Source organism: Mandrillus leucophaeus, unplaced genomic scaffold (assembly GCF_000951045.1).
Source record: "Mandrillus leucophaeus isolate KB7577 unplaced genomic scaffold, Mleu.le_1.0 Scaffold234, whole genome shotgun sequence".
In the NCBI taxonomy this organism is placed as follows: domain Eukaryota; kingdom Metazoa; phylum Chordata; class Mammalia; order Primates; family Cercopithecidae; genus Mandrillus; species Mandrillus leucophaeus.
This window is the reverse complement of record NW_012102410.1, coordinates 87494-92831: the sequence shown is the minus strand read 5'-3', so window position 1 is coordinate 92831 and position 5338 is coordinate 87494.

The following is a 5338-nucleotide window of genomic DNA, read 5'->3' as shown; positions in this document are numbered from 1 at the left end:
TTTGTTTTGTTTTGTTTTGAGACGGAGTCTCGCTCTGTCGCCCAGGCTGGAGTGCAGTGGCCGGATCTCAGCTCACTGCAAGCTCCGCCTCCCGGATTCAGGCCATTCTCCCGCCTCAGCCTCCCGAGTAGCTGGGACTACAGGCGCCCGCCACCACGTCCGGCTAATTTTGTTTCTGTATTTTTAGTAGAGACTGGGTTTCACCATGTTAGCCAGGATGGTCTTGATGTCCTGACCTCTTAATCCGCCCGCCTTGGCCTCCCAAAGTGCTGGGATTACAGGTGTGAGCCACTGTGCCCGGCCTGTTTTGTTTTGTTTTTTGAGACAAAGTCTCACCCTGTCACCCAGGCTGGAGTGCAATGGCGCAATCTTGGCTCACCGCAACCTCTACCTCCCGGGTTCAAGCAATTCTCCTGCTTCAGCCTTCCAAGTAGCTGGGATTACAGGCTTGTGCCACCAGGCCTGGCTAATTTTTTGTATGTTTAGTAGAGATGGGGATTCACCATGTTGGCCAGGCTGGTCTCGATCTCCTGACCTCGTGATCTGCCCGCCTTGGCCTCCCAAAGTGCTGGGATTACAGGTGTGAGCCACTGTGCCCGGCCTGTTTTGTTTTGTTTTTTGAGACAAAGTCTCACCCTGTCACCCAGGCTGGAGTGCAATGGCGCAATCTTGGCTCACCGCAACCTCTACCTCCCAGGTTTAAGCAATTCTCCTGCTTCAGCCTTCCAAGTAGCTGGGATTACAGGCTTGTGCCACCAGGCCTGGCTAATTTTTTGTATGTTTAGTAGAGTTGGGGATTCACCATGTTGGCCAGGCTGGTCTCGAACTCCTGACCTCGTGATCTGCCCGCCTCAGTCTCCCAAAGTGCTGGGATTACAGGTGTGAGCTGCTGTGTCCGGCCTGGGAGGGGATTTTTGAACTAGGTTTTGACAGTTGCATAGGAGTTTGCTGTAGGAAACAGAACAGGCAAAGGCCTGGAGATGGAGAGAACTTAGAACAAACATGCCTGGATGGAGTGAGGTTGGAACTTTAGGGGAGAGGAGAAGGGGAGGGAGCAAGAGGAAAGCAGGAAACATAAGAAGAGGGTAGAAGCACCCAGGAGCCCTCAGCAGGCTCCCCACCGCCTCTGAGGGGAGACACAGTGGGGGGACTCACAGAAAGGAGAGGTTCTCCCAAGGCTCCACTTCCAGGTCTTAGACTGTGTCCGGGGAGCATTGAAGGCCCCAGGGCTAGGCTCGGGGAGCATGGGACAGACGCCAACTTCAGGGACAAGATCCAGTCATTCTGGCCAAGGGAGGGGTCCTGGGACCCTGTGAGAAGGGTCAGGTGGGGTGCTGGGGCATGGGGAGGGTGGACTGGGGAGGGAACCCCAGGATCGAGGTGGCCCAGCATGCTGTCTCTTATACACATCTAGATGTGTATAAGAGACAGGTACTGGGGCATGGGGAGGGTGGACTGGGGAGGGAACCCCAGGATCGAGGTGGCCCAGCAGAGACAGAGGGGTGGGGTTCTTGTTAAGGGGTGTGCCCAGGGGCTATTGTGGACAAACCAGTTTCCCCGGACACTTTGGACACCTCTTTCCAGGCTCCTCTGCCAAGGTCCACTCAGAATCGTTCTGCAACAAATGTCTCTTACATGGGCACGGGGACAAGCACCAGGTGCCCTAGAAGCAGCCCAGTATAGGTGCAAAAGGTGGGGAGAGATTGTCCCATCCCAGGGACATTGCACGGCCACTGTTGCCATGGCTAAGTCTGCAGCAGGGTTTTCCTGGAAGAATTGTGGGAAGGCAGTGACTCAGCTCTAGAAGTCTCCCTACCTGCTCTCTAGGAGCCAGGGGAGAAGGAAGCCAGAGGGTGTGGCAAGACCAACATGTGGAGCTGTTGGAAGTCCCTGCACCCGGAAGTTCTCAATGACAGCAGAGCGTGGGCAGTGGTTGGTTGTTCACAGCCCCCCACCCAAGCTACTGTCCACACCACCTGCTGTGGTTTCAGACTTCTCATGATGCCACCCTGGTCTGTTATTGCCAGTTATTGATGTGGTATCACAGTGTCACCCCCCATTGTGCCCTCATTATATCATGCTGTTAAGAAGGGACATTTAGGCTGGGCACGGTGGCTCACACCTGTAATCCCAACACTTTGGGAGGCCAAGTTGGGCGGATCACGAGGTCTCAAGTGGCTAACATGTGAAATCCTGTCTTTACTAAAAATATTTTAAAAATAGCCAGGCGTGGTGGCATGCACCTGTAGTCCCAGCTACTTGGGAGGCTGAAGCAGGAGAATCGCTTGAACCTGGGAGGCAAAGGCTGCAATGAGCCAAGATCATGGCTGGGCGACAGAGCGAGACTCCATCTCAAAAAAGAAGAAGGGACGTTTAGGCTTTAAATCCTACGCCGTATCACGGTCCACCCACCGAGGACTGTACAAAGCACACACATGGTCTTTCCATCAAAATTGCATCATCAGCCAGGCACTGTGGCTCACGCCTGTAATGTCAACACTTTGGGAGGCCAAGGCGGAGGATGCTTTGAGGCCAGGAGTTCAAGGCAAGCCTGGGCAACATAGCAAGACCCCATCTCTACAGAAAAATAGAAAAATTAGCTGGGCATGGTGGCATGTACCTGTAGTCCCAGCTACTTGGGAGCCTGAGGTGGGATGAGGGCTTGAACCCAGGAGTTTGAGGTTGTAGTGAGCTATGGTGTTGCCTCTGGACTCCATTCTGGATGACAGATCGTGAACCTGTCTCTAAATATATATGTATATCATCATCATCACCACGTTCCTATTCTACAGTCACTTGTCCCTATAACCCTGTCTCATTGTCACCTGTCCATGTGACACCCTGCTCTTTTCTGGTTGCTTCGCTACCTGGGACATGCCTGTCTCCTGTCACCTTCACAGCTGCACCTTTCTGCTGTGAGATAGTCCCCGGCTCATGGTCATACCATCATCCAGAGTGCCAGGGTTCTTAACATCACAATCTACTGGTATCAGCACCAACCAGGCTCAGCAGAAAGAGTGACCAAGCTTGGCGATGCCATAGCCAGCCACGTTCACCCATATCACACGTGGATCAAGCCCCAGGAAGACGCCATTCATTACCACCTGGCATCTCAAGCCTTGATGTTGCTCAGTGATCTGAGATGCTGGCAAAATGAGGTCCCTCAGCAAAATGAGGTCCATGGGGGCTCCAATGGACACCTCCCAAGGTCCACCGCCTGACACCCTGGGTGATGGTATGACCATGAGCCAGGGACTATGTCCCAGCAGAAAGGTGAAGGTGTGAAGGTGACAGGAGACACTTTGAGTGATAGGGGCTCAGATGGGGATCTGGTGTTTTAAAGTTTTTTGTTGTTGTTGTTTCTTTGTTTTTTAAAATGGAGTCTTGCTCTGTAGCCCAGGCCGGAGTGCAGTGGCGCAATCTCGGCTCACTGCAATCTCCGCCTCCCGGGTTCAAACCATTCTCCTGCCTCAGCCTCCCAAGTAGCTGGGACTACAGGCACGCATCACCATCTAATTTTTTTAAATTTTATTTTGTATTTTTCGAGATGGACTGTTGCTCTGTCACCCAGTGCCATCTCGGCTCACTGCAACCTCCGCCTCCCAGTTCAAGTGATTCTCCTGCTTCAGCCTCCTGAGTAGCTGAGATTAAAGATGCCCGCCACCCACGCCTGGCTAATTTTGTATTTTTAGTAGAGACAGGGTTTTACCATGTTGGCCAGGCTGGTCTCGAACTCCTGACCACAGGTGATCCACCTGCCTCAGTCCCAAACTGTGGGGATTACAGGTGTGAGCCACCACGCCCAGCCCCTAGTGGGTGTTCTTTTTTTTGTTTGTTTTTTGTCCCCAGCCACCCACCGCTGCCGCCTGGAGATGGAGTCTTGCTCTGTCACCCAGGCTGGAGTGCAGTGGCAGGATCTTAGCTCACTGCAACCTCCTCCTCCTGGGTTCAAGCAATTCTCCTGCCTCAGCCTCCTAAGTAGCTGGGATTCCAGGCGTGCACCACCACACCCTTTTTGTATTTTTAGTAGAGACAGGGTTTCACCATGTTGGTCAGGCTGGTCTCGAATTCCTGACCTTGTGATCTGCCCGTCTCGGCCTCCCAAAGTACTAGGATTACAGGCGTGAGCCGCTGCACCTGGCTCCTAGTGGGTTTTTAAATTACAGTGTCACCTGTCGCTGTCACCTGTTGCCTCCCCATCATTCCCAGTTCCTGTGACATTGTCACCTGTTGCTGTCACATTGTCACACTATTAATGTCCCCCAGAGCTGTCCCCCCCTCCGTTGCTGCCACTGTCATCCCGTTAAGGTCACTGTGAGTCACTGCAGCCCCACCCTCCGTCTGACTTTCTGAGCAGCCATGGAGCCCCCCCTCATAGGTGGGACTTGACTGTGTGCAGGGCCAGCAGACCCCACATGTTCGTTAGCATGGAGACAGGAGTGTGCAGGGTGTGCCTAGGAGCACAGGGTCAAGGCTGGGGACAAGGAGATGGGAGGAGGGATGGGGAGATGCCTGCAGTGTGTGGAGTGCACTGGGCCAGCCTAGGCTAGGGTGGCTTGGGGACAGAGCCCTCTTTGTATAAGCACAGGAAGCAGCTGGGAGTTGGAGCATTGCGTACAACGCCAGGAGTTTGGCCACATGCCCAGGAATGAGGCTTGGAGCAAGGAGGGAGGCCGTGGAGGACCCAGGAAAGCTCCGAGATCAGGCTGGATCCTCATAAGAGACCCCCAAGACAGGCTCAGCTATCATCCCATTACACAGATGAGGAAACTGAGGCACAGAGCCACCAGATCGCCACTGGGACCCCACCACCAGGAAAGAATACATACAGGCAAATTTGAACCCAGGCCACTAAGCTGGAAGCCTTCCCCATGGCCTTGGGCCCCTGCCTCATTGCCTTGATGTTCTAGTCAGGGGACCTGTCTAGGGTCCATATACAATATATTATTTCTCTTTCCAATAAACACACATGTTTGCACCTTTATACACTCTGTATTTCTGTATTTGCCCTTTTTCCTCTTTGTAAAAATAATTTTTTAAAAAAAAGGCCAGGTGCGGTGGCTCAAGCCTGTAATCCCAGCACTTTGGGAGGCTGAGACGGGCGGATCACGAGGTCAGGAGATCGAGACCATCCTGGTTAACACGGTGAAACCCCGTCCCTACTAAAAAATACAAAAAACTAGCTGGGCGAGGTGGCGGCGCCTGTAGTCCCAGCTACTCGGGAGGCTGAGGCAAGAAAATGTCATAAACCCGGGAGGCGGAGCTTGCAGTGAGCTGAGATCCGGCCACTGCACTCCAGCCTGGGCGACAGAGCAAGACTCTGTCTCAAAAAAAAAAA